Below are 16,951 nucleotides of genomic sequence, written 5' to 3'. Positions count from 1 at the left end.
GGAGTTTTTAAATTCTCTAAACTGAGTCCTGTCACCAAAGAATTTTTCAGGTGGAGATACAATTGGTTCAGGTGTTAAATCAATAGGAGCAGGTATATCAGATAAATGCACATTAATAAACTTCCTAATGTGATCATTTTCAATTTTAATTTCTCTGAGGCCTTGTAGCATATGGTCCATGCTTTGTGCAAGGGAACCAACACGGTTTGTAAGTTCACTGATATCCATGCTGTAGGATATATGTTGGGCTTGGTAATATGTTATGTTGGTGCAAGTATTTGATATCCTTAACTGCAGGACCACTCAGTCTCACACCAAACCTTTAGGTTCATTAGATGTAATCAAGAACCTAGTTTTTGCTCATAGATCTGAGGGTCACTGCTGCATGGATGCAGAGTGAAAGAAATGAGATTTAAAGATATATTATCCCGATTGCAATAGCAGTTTGCAATATGCAGATAATTATACAGAGAGGAGGAAATGAGATTTAAAGGTATATTATCCCGATTGCAATAGCAGTTTGCAATATGCAGATAATTATAGAGATAGTAGATAAAAGAAAGGTAAATATAGATTAGTGTTAGTATGTGAATGTCAGCCTCAAATAACACAGGTTGCAACCAGGAGGTGTTTCTATATAAATTAAGCAGGAGAGCTCTATAACGGTTATATTGTTTTTAGTTAACAGGCAATCCTTAGTTAGTCTATAACGTTGTTAGTATTCATGTAAACAGCAGGCAGTCCTTCACAATCAACAGTATGATATTTGATAATGCACATAGAATATTAAAGCACAGTTCGTCAAGCTGAAGCGATAGATATCACAAGCAATCAGATTGTTAAAGGTAGCTGAATTTGCATAAGCGTCACACTGTATAACATGCAGGAAAGTCCTTTAAAGTAGTAAGTGAATTAAGGTATATACGTTACCACCTTCAGAGAGTAAGAAATAGTAACGGTTACCGCAGCTTCAAGGTGAGTTACTATTAAGCACAGGAGTTGGTTGTTTGCAGCCAGAGTGAGAGAGAGCTCCTGAGACTTACGGTGACGTCAGACGCCGATACACGGCTTCAATGTATAAGCCGGGAGAAACAGATTTAACAAGTGTAAGATACTTTGAGGATTCCGGTCAAAATAAGGAAACCTGAAATATGACGATCCAAAGTTGAAAAGCACACAGCAATTGAAGTTACTAATAGTAAATTCCTTGGTTAGGAATATCAGCAAGGTGTCTTCGTTGTTGCTCAGCTTATAGCTAAGTGAATACAAATTACCAAGCATAGGTAGACTGGAGGAGGGGCCTTATATAGGAATGTGAATACCTGAACATCCTGACTTAAAGGGACAGGAACATAACAACTAGTCTGCACGAGACCAGTGAGTGATCCGACCAAGTGGAATGTGAGATCCTAGCCTCAGTTAAGTGAGAAAGTACTAAGTGGTCTACAAAAATATAGTCCAGTCTAGAGTAACATTTCTTGGGGTTAGAGAAGAAGGTGAAATCTTTTTTATGTGTATTTAGATATCGCCATGTGTCGTGCAGACCAAGTAACTTAAGATTCTGCCAAATTGAATCCAGGCGGGGAGTTTTTGTTCTGGTGTCTGGGTTGGTGCAATCTACTCTGGGGTCTAAAGGAACATTCAAATCCCCTGCCATTATTAAAGGGCTTGTGGGTTTCCCCAAAATGGAATCGGTAATTGTCTTAATAAAGCTATGTTGGTTTCTATTTGGGGCATAGAAATTGACCAGGGTTACGGGCCTGCCATATAACAGGCCCGTAAGGCACAGGTATCTCCCTTCATTGTCTTTGTCTATATGGGTTTTCTTAAATGGGATAGACTTGTGTATGAGGATGCTCACACCGTTAATTTTTTTTGATGAGTGAGTGCTGTTGTAATGTAACCATTTTATGTAAATACATACGGTATTAGAACATTTTTAAAGATATTAATCTACAATTTGCTGTTTATCTTTACAAATCCAGTGTGTGTTTTTTTTTTGTCTGAGCCGGCTAAGTCAGATTTACAGGAGAAGGGGGTAATGTCACTATTTGATTTACAAATTTTTCATGCATATGCATTCTATTTCAAAATCCGTTGACGTCTGTAACCAGCGTTTTTTTATTTTGGCACAGGTATTACTGAGGGACAGAAATAAGCAATATGTATGTGCACCTGCACAATAATTAAGTTAGTGGCCGGCCTTTTAGCACTTACGTATTGTAAGCAAATGTCCTTTACTAGTATAGCTATACAGTATAAACAGTACACGCAGCCTATCTGTAAGCTACCTCTATAAATGAGTTCTCACGCAATGACTGCACACTGCCGGAGACTGTTCAAAGACTACGATGACAGGCAGCACACTGGTACGTCTGAAATATCAGACGTGTCGGAACTTGAGAAGGTATTTTTAGTTCCTTCCCCCTAGTGTTAGCAGCGCAATGCGCATGCGCTAAAGTACCAGGAGCGTGGATTCTCGAGAAGTAGCCGAGATAGAGCTGGGGACTCAACAAACTTAGGATCTTGATGACGAAATAGGGGAGGGGGCAGGCGGGCATTTTAAACTGCAAAGATCAAACAAGTAAGTAGTAATGCTCAGAAACGATTTAGCGTAATGAATTAGGCTACAGTGCAAACTAAATATCGTTAGCAACGTTATAGAAATAACATATTTGAAAATTTGGGTTGACTGTCCCTTTAAGAAAAACACCATTCGGTATGCAAATTAACTTATGTTTTTCTATATACCTGTGGGTATTAGTATTGTTTAAGATAATATGTATTGTTTAGATAGCAAATACATGGATGTTAATTATTTATTGTGTTTTTTTTTCTATTAGAACATTTAATACATATGATTATATGTTTGAGGTCAGGCATAACTTACCTTGTAACGTCTATTATGTTGAATTTAGTAATATCAATAATAATAATATCATTTGTCTCTTGCTTGTGCAGATGTATATTGAGGTTCTGTTAACAGTGACGTTGAAGGAATTGTTTGTACAATATTCACAGAATATTGCCTGTCATTGTTTTTCAATTTAATGGATTTGCATACTGTAATGGTTAATAAATATATATATAAAAAAAAAACATTTTTTTTATTTCACAGGTAAGTTTTTATTTATTTTAAGATAGGGATCTTGTAATTTTAATTTAAAGTTAGGGAGTTGTTGGCAGTTTAGGTTTTATTTCACAGGTAAGTTTGTATTTATTTTAACTAGGTAGTTAGTAAATAGTTAATAACTATTTACTAACTAGTCTACCTAGTTAAAATAATTACAAACTTACCTGTTATATAAAAAGCTAAGCTAGCTACAATATAACTATTAGTAATATTGTAGCTAGCTTAGGTTTAATTTTTATTTCACAGGTAAGTTTGTTTTTAGTTTTAAAGGTATTATTTAGTTAATAATTGTAAATTTAATTTAGCTCTATTTTAATTATGTTAAAGTTAGGGGGTGTTAGGGTTAGGTTTAGGGGTTAATAGTTTAATTTAGTTTTTGGCGATGTGGGGGGCTGGCGGTTTAGTCGTTAATAGGTTTATTTAGTGGTAGTGATGTGGTAGGCCAGAGGTTTAGGGGTTAAGAACTTTATTTACTGGCGGCGATGTCGGGGAGCGGCGGAATAGGGGTTAATATATTTATTATAGTGTGGGCAATGTTGGGGTGCGGGGGAATAGGGGTTAATAACTTTAGTATAGTGACAACGATGTCGGGGGAGTGGCTGAATAGGGGTTAATAAATGTTATTAGTAGCGGCGATGTCGGGAGCGGTAGATTAGGGGTTAATAACTTTAAATAGGGGTTCATAACTTTAAATAGTGTTTGCAATGCGGGAGGGCCTCGGTTTAGGGCTTAATAGGTAGAGTTAGTGTACTTTGTAACACTTTAGTTATGAGTTTGCGTAAAACTTATAACTACTGCTCTCAGATGGCGGTACGGAACTTGTCGTTATAGGGTGTAACGCAAGCTTTTTAGCCTCACCGCACAACTCGTAATGGCAGCACTATGGGAATCCAAAAAACGTCATTTTTTCGAGTGCAGGATTGATGTTGCATTACAGGCTATACAGACTCATTACAGGTTATACAGACTCGTACTGTGCAAGAGACTAAAAACTATTTCAGTAAAGGAGTATAAAATAGCTTACCAGTGAGATGGGCTTACTTTGAAACATTATTATTATTTTTTTTACTATTTGAGAGTTGACAAATATATTTAGAGTTATAAGCCAGAAAGACTATTGAGGAGCCAATGGCCCCAATTTATCTAGGTCTGTCGGACCTGATCCGACAGTGCGGATCAGGTCCGACAGACCTCGCTGAATACGGCGAGCAATACGCTTGCAGTATTCAGCATTGCACCAGCAGCTCACAAGAGCTGCTGGTGCAACGCCGCCCCCTGCAGACTCGCGGCCAATAGGCCGCCAGCAGGGGGGTGTCAATCAACCCGATCGTACTCGATCGGGTTGATTTCCGGTGATGTCTGTCCGCCTGCTCAGAGCAGGTGGACAGGTTATGGAGCAGCGGTCTTTGTGACCGCTGCTTCATAACTGCTGTTTCTAGCGAGCCTGCAGGCTCGCCAGAAACACGGGGCATCAAGCTCCATTTGGAGCTTGATAAATATGCCCCTATATGTGTGTGTGTGTGTGTAGAATAATCCAAAAAGTTAGGAGCCAAAAGTTAAATTCTAGTAACTGTGCCTACCTTGGATTGTCGATCACTGTATTACATATTTTTTTGTCTAGCAGTAAAAAAAAAAATATGATTGCATTTCCAACGAGCATCTAACAAAATAAATCTTTGTGTTGGCTCAAATCTAAAAGTGTGTGAAGTGTTTATGTTAATTCTTTATCTAATCTTATTAAGCAGAGGTGTTTGCTAGACTCTTTAAAAAGATCACATGATCACATGATAAAGTATATTTACCCTAAGTCATTATTAACTCACTCTAGTTCATAATGTTGTGCTTTTGTGCTTTTTTCTTATGTCTATATACTTTTTATAAATATATATATATATATATATATATATATATATATATATATATATATATATATATATATATATATTAGGATTATGAAAGCACCCAGTTCAATGCTTATTAAAGAGATGATAATGTCAAAATTAACCCCTTAAACCATGTGGACGTAGGTACAATGTCACAGAGTACTTTGCTCAGTGTACCCTGTTGACATAGTACCTATGTCCAACCTTCTGGCTAATGCTGCGGTCCTCAATGTCAAGACTGCAGTCAGTGGCAGAAGGCATCTGCCTTCATATGGTAAGGAAGAAGTGATTGTTTTTTTCTTTAACATATGAAGGCAGATTGCTGATACAGACAGTCTCTTAATCGGCTTGCAGTAATACCGTGGGTGGTGTGGGAAGGAAGGAACTGTGCAGGTGGCACATCGCAAGAGGAAAAATGTTTGGTGAGGGAGTAGGAAGGATGGGTTCACTATACTGTGGAAAGGGGTTTTGACTGGGAGGGAAGGGGTTCCCAAATGATGATCGCTTGAAGGAGGAAGGCTGGAGGGAGAATCACTAAACTACAATAAACATTTATTTTTATTAATAAATACAATGTAATAAAGAATTCATTTTTTTTAAACTATAACTAAAATGGCAGCTTCTAGTGAGAGGGTGAGGGTTAGAGAGCTGTTTGGGAAGGATCAGTAAAAAATATTAATAAAATAAATGCCCTAAAACTGCATACTGGCAGATTGGCTGAAAATACCTAAGATGTTGGTGACCAGTGGGGTGTGAGGGTGGGAAGAGAGCTGTTTGAAGAAGATATGGATCAGGGGGGTGGGAGGTGTCAGATGGGAGGGTATTCTCTACGCTAAAATTATCAATACAAGCAACCCGATTAACTCCTTCACAGCCGAAAATGTTAGTGTGTGGTGTGTAACTGCAATAGTAGCCTTCTAATTGCCAAAAAAGAATGGCAAAGCCATGCATGTCTGCTATTTCTGACGAGAAGCTTTTACAACCATTTGTTGATTGCACACTCAGTATTTAAATAATTGCAGTGAGAAACCTAAAAGTTTGTGAAAAAGTTAACTATTTTTTTAATATGATCGCATTTGGCAGTGAAACAGTGGCATGAAATATACCACAATGGGCCTAGATCAATACCTTGGTTTGTCTACTAAAAAATATTAAGTTCTATTTCTATTTAAATGGAGTGATAGCAAAAATGCTCTAAATTATTCAGTACTTTGGGTAAGTTTTTCTCAACAACTCCCGTTTCTAAAGAAGTTAAATATTCATGATTCAGCTAAAGAATACAATTTAAAAAAAATCCAGTTTACTTCTATTATCAAATTTGCTTTGTTGTTTTGTATGTTGAAGAGTATGTTGAAGAGTATGTTGAAGAGTATGTTGGCTGATAGGAGAATGCACTTGTCTTTAGCATTCTATGGCAGTAGTTTGTATAAAATAGCACAAACATTGCACACACTGCCTCAGATGTCTAAAGACAAATGCACACTCATGAGCTCATCTAGGATTATTCTTTAATAAAGGATACTAAGAGAACTAAGCAAAATTGATAATAGAAGTAAAATGGAAAATTGTCTAAAATGTCATGCTTTATCTAATCCATTTAAGTTTAATTTTGATGTTACCATCCCTGGTGATTCAGGTCCACACATAATTCAGCCAAGCTCAGGCTGGCCTGGATTATAGTTAAAGCAACAGTTAAAGGGACAGTCTACACCTTGGTCATCTTAACGTCTTACTTTAGATTAAGCTGCAAATAGCCTCCTGCACTTTTCTATACCATGCAGAAGGAATGGTAAAAAAAAGTTATTTTAAAATGAAAATTGTTTTTGGCTACTTTGAAATGGCTGCCAAGCTCAGCCCACTGATGACATCATGATCTGGGCTGCATATGGCATCCAATCACAAAAGGCTCACTAGTTGTATTCAACAGACTGTTAAAGCTATTCAGCAGTGTCTAGATGCAGCCCAGAGTGTGATGTCATCAGTGGGCAGAGCTTGGCAGCCATTTCAAACTGGCCAGAAACTATTCATTTTAAAATAACTTTTTTTTACTGTTCCTGCTGCATGATATAGAAAGGGTGCAGGAACATATCTGCAGTTTAATCTAAGGTAAGACTTTAAGATGACTAAGGTGTAGACTGTCCCTTTAATACCTTGAGATTTTAATATAACATTTTTTAGTTATACATAGCATTTTCACAACATACTTTCATTATTTATTTTGCTCCTTTTAATGTAATTTAAATTTTAAAAGTGTCTGAGCTGAAAAGGCATACTACAGACTTATCAAGGCTAACCCTATTACATACATTTTTCTAATTGGCTTTTACAGATAACCAATGCAAAGCAATGTTTCTATACAAGCAATAGGCCATGGCTAGTCTTGTCAGCTGTGGATTCAAGCCCAGATTGGATCCTCCAAATGAGGCAAGTGGTGGGTGGAATTTGGCTATTGAAAAACAATTGCAGTAAAGATGTTTATGTTTATGTTACTCTATAACAAGACAACACCAGTGCCGTGATTACAAGGTCTTTACAGTGCATTTATAACTGAATTCCGATCTGAAACGATGGCGATAAGTAGTTTATCTCACACATAGTTATAGAAAGCTGTAGTTTAGTAAGGCCAGGTTAACACAGCCTGAGCACATAACCAGTCAATCTTAATTTCAAGGGACAGTACACTGTAAAATTGTTTTTATATTAATGTATTTTCAATGACTTGTTATACCAGCTGCAGATTATAAAATATATAAGAAATTGCATTTTCAGGTTTATTTGTGTATAAAGGGTTGTGCTTCAGGTAATATCAGATCTCATTATGTTATCACTTTGTGTACACATACTTGCTTCCTTATCTTATATTTGTCTGGAAAACCAAAGCTCAATATACAGAGAGAACAATGGAAAATTACACTGAGAGTGTAATTTTTTCTGTTGGCTGTGTTTACTTAGGCTTATCAATAGACTCTGGTATAGAAGCTTTCAGTATAGGTGGGATACCACAGGCTAAATCAGCTATTTCAAATGATGAAATAATGGTAAAGGAGCTACTTGTAAACAATTTAATATACTCCAGGAAGTAAAATGGATAATTGGGATAAATTTAAAGGGGAGATTTTTGGGGGGTGAAATGTCCCTTTAGGTTGTCACTTTCTAAATAAAAGTGAGATATTCTAGGATCCTACCAACCCTTCGCCCTGCTGAATATGATTTAAATTCTTATTTCCAGAGAAATATGTCACTAAAAAATATAAATATTTTAGTGTTTTATTAGTCTTTCATCTGTCAGTGTACAGTGCAATAAAGAGATTAGGTAAGGGCGCCACCTTGTGACATATAAAGCTCAGCTCAACTACATTGCTAGATTTATTGTTATGAAAGTACCAACATACACTATGTGTTCAAAAGTATGTGGACACACCTACTAATTATTGAGTTAAGGTGTTTCAGTTACACCCATTGCTTATTGGTGAATAAATCCAGCACATATCCATGGAATACTTGTACTTGAAGAGCTCAGTGACTGTAAACATGATACTGTCATAGGAAGTCACCTTTGCTTGTGAGTTTGTGAAATGTCTGCCCTATTAGATCTGCCCCAGACAAAAGTGCTATTATTGTGATGTGGGAGTGTCTAGGAGCCGTTTGTTTTTTGCACAATAAATATGCTATAAGTTAATCAGTTGGTGTGCTGCTGCTTTACAATTCCATCTGGGGACTATACTGACACTGGAGCTCTGTTGCAGTTTTGTACCCTACATTCTGATACACTGGTACTACTGGGCATTTTGACTTTATTAGGAGCAACAACATCCCAGGCTGTAGATCACACAAATTCACATAGTGGGAATAGCGCATGTATTGCATCACTCACTACAAAGGTTAAAACTGCCTCTGGAAGCAACATCAGCACAAGAACTGTGAGTCAGAAGCTTCTTGAAAGTGGTTTTCATGGCTGAGCAGCTGTAATCAAGCCTCACCTCAAAATGTGCAATGGCAAGCGTTGGCTGGAGTGCTGTAAAACACTGGACTCTGGGAATGTGTTCTCTGGAGTGATGAATCACAGTTCACTATCTGGCAGTCTGATGAGGGAATATGGGTGTGGTGGATACCAGGAGAATGCTACCTACTGGAATGTATAGGGCCTACTATAACGTTTAGTGGAGGAGGAAGAATGGTTTGGGGCTGTTATTCACGGTATGGGCAACGCCCTTAAGTTCCAGTAAATACTCATCTTTTTTTTTTTTTTGTTTGTTTGTTTTTTTTAAATATAATTTTTATTGCAGTATACAATTACAGAAAAGGAAAAGACAAAAAAAAAAAAAAAACACAAAAAGAACAATGTTCATGAAACAGAGTAATACAGAAATCAGGGTAATCTCACAAAAACCATATTAACAATATACAGACTCTTTTGTTTCTTACTCTGTAAGGAACCTAAACCTAAATTAACCATACTTTGCTAAAAAAAAAAAAAAAAAAAAAGAAAAAAGGGAATAACTCCCTAACTCTCTACCCCCGTCCTCAAAAAAAATGTTGTCTCCAAAATTCGGGATATCTATCTGAGAGTATTAGTTGTAGAAAGTCCGGTGACTTGCGAAAATATCCTAGAAGCTGTAATTGAACCTCTCTAGGCTGGCCCATGATTACTTTGTCCCATTTTTGTAGATAGTTTTTTATATTTTTTTTCCTCAAATATTAGTGGATCATATTGTTCTATCACCATTTGGTGTTGAATATTTTTTTTATTTTTTTTTATTTTTATTGTACAAAAAAGAAAGAAGACAAATACAAGCAACACACACATAACACACATTTCTCCATGCATGGAGATTACAGCATAAAAAAACAATATATAAGAAGGGACAAAAGCCAAGTAGCCATGACCCTTTCCCGGACCACTCAATAATAATAATAAAAAAAAAAAAGTAGTAGTAAGGAAGAATATTCCCTCTCTCCTCTCACCCCCCCGCAACCCCCCACCCCCCCTAATCTAATTTAATGTTGATGATTTGTTCTATATATTGTACGAAGTCGTTTCCCTGAAAGCCCACAAAAACTCTCCACCTTCTACAGAATTTCTCTCCTGAGGGCCCCTCCAATTTTGATTCATATGCTGCTTTGATTGATGAGTCTAATAGTGCTTTCCTCACTTCTGGGATAGTGGGTGTCTTACAAGAAATCCAATATTTGAAGAGAAGTGTTCTAATAATTGTTAATGCTATTAGTATGAAGTCAACATCTTTATCCCAAGCGGCGTGGGATCTTAAAAAAAGAATAGAGTCTCGTGTTAGCTGGATCTTTTTTTTTTACTATATTAGAGAGAAAATATTCTACCTTCATCCAAAATTGATTTACCTTAGGGCATCCCCAGACTAGATGAATCAAGTCAGGGTCATGAAAGTGGCATTTAGAGCAGATATTAAACACATTTTTGTTCCACTTGGCCACTCTCCGAGGAATTAAATAATCTCTGTGTATCACCCTAAATTGAATTTCCCTATAATAAGACGAGGAAAACAACCTCTGTGCAGTCTTCACACTCTTTAAGAGTATTGTTTCAAGATCAGGAGAATCAACCAGTGTTAGCCACTGGGAAGTCAAATCTGCTAGAACCGATGTTTCTTCCAGGGATACCAGAAATTTATAGATAAAGGATAATAATCCCTTCCTAACCTTTACCAGATCAACCAGCGGGTGTTGTTCCCACATCTGGGGATCCAAATTCACTAGTTTAAGGATATAGCCTTTTACTTGAATAAAATAGAATATATGTTTTTTCTGAGCTTCCGGAAAAATCTCTTGAAATCTATCAAATGTGTAAACTTTATTTGACTCAGAGTCATAGAAGTCTTTCACTATAAGTGGTCTTCCTGGTGACCATTTTTTAAAAGTGTCCACCATATTGCCTAAAGGGAAGTGTGTATTGCCAGTTATCGGCAGCCACTTTGAGATATTCTGCCTCATTCCAACCGATTTTGTTAACCTTCTCCAGACTATTATTATATCTCTATACAGAGGGTGTTCCATTAATCTCTTTCCTAATTCTTTATTTGAAGCAAATAGAATATAATTTAAGGAGAGCGGGGTACAGACTTGATTCTCAAGAATCTCATCCGAGTATACAAAGGATCTTGTTAGCCAATCTATAGGGAATCTTAAGATGGCAGCCTGATTATATCTCTCTAGATCGGGTAAAGCGAGCCCGCCTTTAAAATAAGGTTGATATAACTTGGCTAGTTTCAGTCTTGGCTTTCTCCCGCTCCAAAGAAACGCTCTCAGAGCTTGATTAAAGAGACGTAGATCAGTCTTATTTATTAAGAGAGGAAACATCCTCAAAGTGTACAGAATCTTAGGGACAATAAACATCTTATAGAGAGCTATCTTACCTGTCAGTGAAACCGGGAGTGAGACCCATGATTTTAATTTTTCTCTGCTATCCCTCAGTATTGATACAAAATTATCTTTATACCAATCTGCTGTATTAGCAGAGATCTTCAACCCCAGATATTCCAGCGAGTTCGTTTCTATAAACTGAAAGGGTTGTGCTTCCCCTAAATCGTGCTTCAGCCACAAGATTTTGGACTTCAAGAGGTTTGTTTTATACCCTGAGGCTCTACCGTATTGTTCGAGCAGATTAATAATAGCACTAATCTGTTTTCTTGGCTCAGCAACAAATAGCAGAAGGTCATCTGCGAATAGAGCAGTTTTAAATTTTACCTGGTCTATATTTATTCCGATCAACATATTTCTTAATTTGATAGCCAGAGGTTCTATTATAAGATCAAACAATAACGGAGACATCGGGCATCCCTGACGGGTGCCTCTAGTTAGCATAAATGAGTTAGACATAGAGTTATTAATCAACAAAGAGGCCTTAATATCTGAATATACCTTAACGATAAAATCCCTAAAGAGGCCCCTAAATCCAAATCTCTCCAGGACCTGGATCAAGAAGGGCCACTCCACCCTGTCGAAGGCCTTCTCTGCATCCAAGGATAGCAGGAAGGCCTCCGGCAGGACAGTGCAGTCTCCCCCAAACCGCTTGATGACCTGAAGAATTTTCCTTACATTAAATTCAGACGCTCTCCCCATAACGAAGCCTGCCTGGTCCTGATGCACTATCGCTGGTAGCAAAGATTTCAGTCTTTCCGCCAGAAGTTTCATCAGTATCTTGTAATCAAAGCCGAGAAGTGAAATGGGCCTATATGAAGTCATATCCGATGGATCTTTATTGATCTTTGGAATTAAGATTATATTAGCCCTCTGAAAGTTCTCTGAAATTTGTTTATCTGTTCCATAATATGTATTATAAAGATCGGTCAGTACCGGGCCTATCTCTGTTCGCAGGATTTGATAAAATTCGACCGGTAAACAGTCTGGGCCAGGAGCTTTTCCTCTAGCCATTGAATTGATGGTTCTTTGTATTTCCCTCTCTGTTATTGGTCTATTCAGACCCTCACTATCCTCTCCTGTAATTTTTGGGAAATTGATATCTTCCAAAAAATTTATAATGTCCTCTGAGTCCGGACATTGTGAAGTATATAAGTTAGTGTAAAACCTCTGAAATAATTGCAGTATTCGGCCTTGATCTGTATATACTTGATCCTTCTCTCTAATTGCTGCTATTGATTTCCTCCTAGACTGTCTTTTAAACAGAGAGGCCATGTATTTGCCAACTTTTTTTCCATATTTAGCAAATCTAGCACTACTCTTATATGAGAGTACCTGTGCCTCTCCCAGAAGGAACGTCTCTCTTTCTTTCTTTGCCTGGAAGTATTTATCTGTATTCAATTTACAGGGTCTTTCCCTAACCAAGATATATGCCTCCCTCACTTTATCTGAGAGGTCTAAATCTTTCCTCATGTTCTCTTTCTTTACCTTTGCCACATAGTTAGAGATTTCCGCTTTTTGGTGTTGAATATTACCTACCACAGACGCTATAGTAGGGGCATTTTTGTTCTTCCATACTTTTAAAATCAATTGTCTGACTAATAAGATTACAGTATTAATCAGGGATTTATTCTGAGTCTGGTCCTGGACCAGAAAAAAGATAGATAGCGGGCTGAGCAAAACCTTATCGGTCAAAAATCTATTTAACCAGTATTCCACTTGTTTCCATAATTTAATGATTTTTGGACATGTATAAAAAACATGGAATAGGTCAGCCAGAGGAAATGTGCATCTATAACATGCCATCTCTCCTTTCCATTTACCCATTCTGCTGGGGGTTAGGTAGGCTCTATTCAAGAGTTTCAGGTGTGATTCTCTTATTGCCATATTATTAGGGGTAGTGATGCACCGAAATGGAAATTCTGGACCGAAACTGAATCCGAAAATCCGGGATGCACTTGGCTGAAAACCGAAACTGATACCGAAAATGTATTTTTTCAAATTATTTTAAAATTATTTTTTTTAGGTTTTTTTTGCATAATTAGAGCCAATAAAAAAAGCCCACACTTTTATTGAAAGTAACACACTAAAATTGGACAAAAATATCTTAAAACAATAATATGCTAAACAATAATTTTACCAAGAAAAAAAAAAAACCAGGCAAAAAATAATGCCATTTTTGACCAAAATCACCAAAATTTTGGTGCATCCCTACTTAAAACAATTATAAATATCAATATACTGCATTATTCTTCATTTAGTTCTATGTAACATAATCATATTTAACAGTTTTTTTTTACCAATTATCCAAATAAAGTATAATCCTAGAAAACTCATTAAATGCAGAACAGTAAGTGAAGTAATAAACTTAAACAGCAGCTCTAGGCTAGTATCAAATTTGAAATATGCTACACAATAATTTTACCGAAACTAACAGGCAAAAAAAACGAAAACCGAAATAGCCAGAAATGCCATTTTCGGCCAAAACTTTCTGCGGCCGAAATTTCGGTGCATCCCTAATTAGAGGAGTTGTTAATCCTATTTAAGCTTAATTGGAAGAGGTCTGAATCTATTTCAGGAATGTCTAATTTCCAAATACATACGAGACTGTCTACCCTTGCCTCTGCCTCCTTAAGTATTAGTAGTCTATAGATAGGTGCAATGGAGTGATCCCCTCTGGAGAATCTTCTAATAATAGTATCCAATGAACCTAATTTCCAGCAGTCTCCTCCCGGATTTTTCTGATTGTAATAAAAGTGTCTAATCTGTAGATATGCAAAGAAAGATCTCCTATCTAAATTAAACTCGTTACTTAAGGATTCAAATGTTCTTATATGATTGGAGACCGGATCTACCATTTGAATCAGATAGTTCAGATTATCTGCTGACCATTTTCTAAATGCCGCGGATGGTAAATACTCATCTTAATGCAACAAGATACAAAGAGATTTTAGACAATTGGGTTCTTCCAGTCGTGTTTTGAGATACAGAGAGAAATTAAATTTATGACTTCCTGCAGCATGGAGAAATTATAACAAGTGACTAAAATGTCAACTTCATTGGAAAATTGAAACATTTACTTGTAGAAATGTGTTGAGTTGAATTAGGGACTGTGTTGAAAAATAAAACTAGATCATGGATTTACATTTTTTGGTTGCAGGGTAATTAAAAATTCTTATTTTAAAGTTTCCAGTCTCAGTAACAGTAAGTACAAATGACTATTTGAACAAACTAACAGCCCCAATAGTTGAATGAAAGAGGCAATAGATCTTAAAAAGACAGTGTACCCTATCCTTAAAGGGACAGTTCACCCAAAAACTTTCTCCCCTTTAAATTATTCCCAATGATCCTTTTTACCTGCTAGAGTGTATTAAATTGGTTGCAAGTAGCTCCTTTACTCATATTTCAGCATTTGAAATAGCTGATTTAGCTTGTGGTTTCCCAACCTATACTGAAAGTTTTGATACTGGCGTATATGCTATTGACAGGCCTTAGTAAACACAGCCAGCAGAAGAGATTACACCCTCAGTGGGGGGCATGATAGTTAAGTAATAAAATGATAATTTTCCATTGTTCTCTCTATGTATTGAGCTTTGGTGTTCCAGACAAATATAAGATAAGGGAGCAAGTCTGTGTACATGAAAGTGATAACATAATGAGATCTGATATTACCTGAAGCTCAACCCATTGTAATAGGCTGTGGTTTCAAAGCACAAAACCAGCTACTTCAGATACACAAATAAACCCGAAAATGCAATTTCTCAAATATTTTATACTCTGCAGTTGGTATAACAAGTCATTTAAAATACATTTATGGAAAAACAATTTTACAGTGTACTGTCCCTTTAACCCCCCTTTATTTGTTCCCAATGATCAGAAGAAAAAACACTCCTAGTGGGGGCTAGGAGAGATAAAATGTTAATGTTCAATTGTTCTCTTTAAGGCCCTGATGAACATAGCATTGTCAGACCCACAAGAAAGTGCTTTTTTGGCCTCACCAGTCTTGCAATCTGTGGGTCCAGTTGTATATTCAAAGAAAGTGGGATGACCCTCTTTGTTCTGACAAGCTGTAATATGTCTCCCATAGGAAATATTAGGGATTGCAGTTTCAGCAAAAAATCTGCAAACATCGCCACTTATCTCCGATCTCGGTTCACAACATAGACTTTGCATTCGCTAAAACAATAAATGGTTTCTGTGTAGTAACACTTCAATACATATTTGTTATGTCTGCAATCTCCTTTATTAATATTGGAAACTTAATGCGGAAAAATCCTTATTTGTTTAAAGTGTTCGCTGCAATGAGCTCCTCAGGAAGCCCACGGCAGAATGCTATTTTGCTGTGAGGTGACATTTCCTCCTCTTAGACCTGTGGGCCAGCTGGCATTATGCCGGATAGCTAGCACGCTATTGGTTAAGATCACCTCACAGCAAAATATCATTCTGCCGTGGGCTGCCTGAGGCGCTCAGCCGGCGAACGCTTTAGACAAATAAAGGAACTTTCAGCATGAAGTATTTTATACTTCATGACTGAATACCCCCTTTATTTGTTCCACTGGTAAATCCTAGCGTTTCACAAATGCTAGGATTTACTATTACTTCAAGTAAAACGGACAGTAAAGTCAAAATGAGTGAATAAGTGAAGACACGTTATACTGAAAATATTCTCTTTAAAATTACATTAAACCCTCTTGCTTTTGTGTAAAATTGTGCTTCTCCCAAGCACCCAAGAAAGGCCAAACAGTGAATTCTTTAACCTGTAAGTGCTGCAAATTAAATAGCTAGTTTAGCCAATTTTAAGGTTATAGATTTTTATTTCTGGACTCTCTGGAGAGTGTGGGACAAAGCACAATTTTTGCACAAAAGCAAGAGGTATTTAATGCTCCTTTAATTTGTTTCCATTTATACATTTTACCTGATAGTGGGGTTGATTACAATAGAAAATATTATCAAATGATTTATATACAAAAATGTCCATAGACTTTAAAGTGACACTAAATACATTTGAATCTAGGGTTGAGACCTCTGCCATGTTTTCCTGGACATTTATGAGTTAGACATCATGCTGCAGGGCGTGTAGAGGGGAACATGAATTGCACCCCTGGAAAGCACTATTCATGTTCCTCCCTGCACAAAGGATTATGATAGAGCACAGAGTATATCACATTTTTACAAATGGCTGTGTACGTGTATCCCCCCCCCCCCCCATTTAAAATAGATACTGTGTTTCTGTTGAAACTGTTACTTATACCGAAAAATTAAATGCTAAAGTATTGACTATAGAAAAGTTATGTAACAAGAAGCTGCAGCAGAAATCAACCTCTCAGTAGAGTGAAGAGAGATCCCAGCACGTTTGAAATGTTTCTATACCTGCTTTAATTACAACGAACTCATCAGTTGATTGCCTGAATGGCTGCCCTGTACCTTTTGTGAGAAACATATACTGTATAAGGCAAATATGCGCTAATGGAGTTGGGGAGTTTGAGGGGCAGCAGATTTCTCAGTGCTTAGGGGAACACAAAACCTAAATACCTGTGATAAC

This window comes from Bombina bombina, chromosome 2, assembly GCF_027579735.1.
Source record: "Bombina bombina isolate aBomBom1 chromosome 2, aBomBom1.pri, whole genome shotgun sequence".
In the NCBI taxonomy this organism is placed as follows: Eukaryota; Metazoa; Chordata; class Amphibia; order Anura; family Bombinatoridae; genus Bombina; species Bombina bombina.
The sequence above is the reverse complement of the archived record's forward strand: the minus strand, read 5'-3'. Positions refer to the sequence as shown.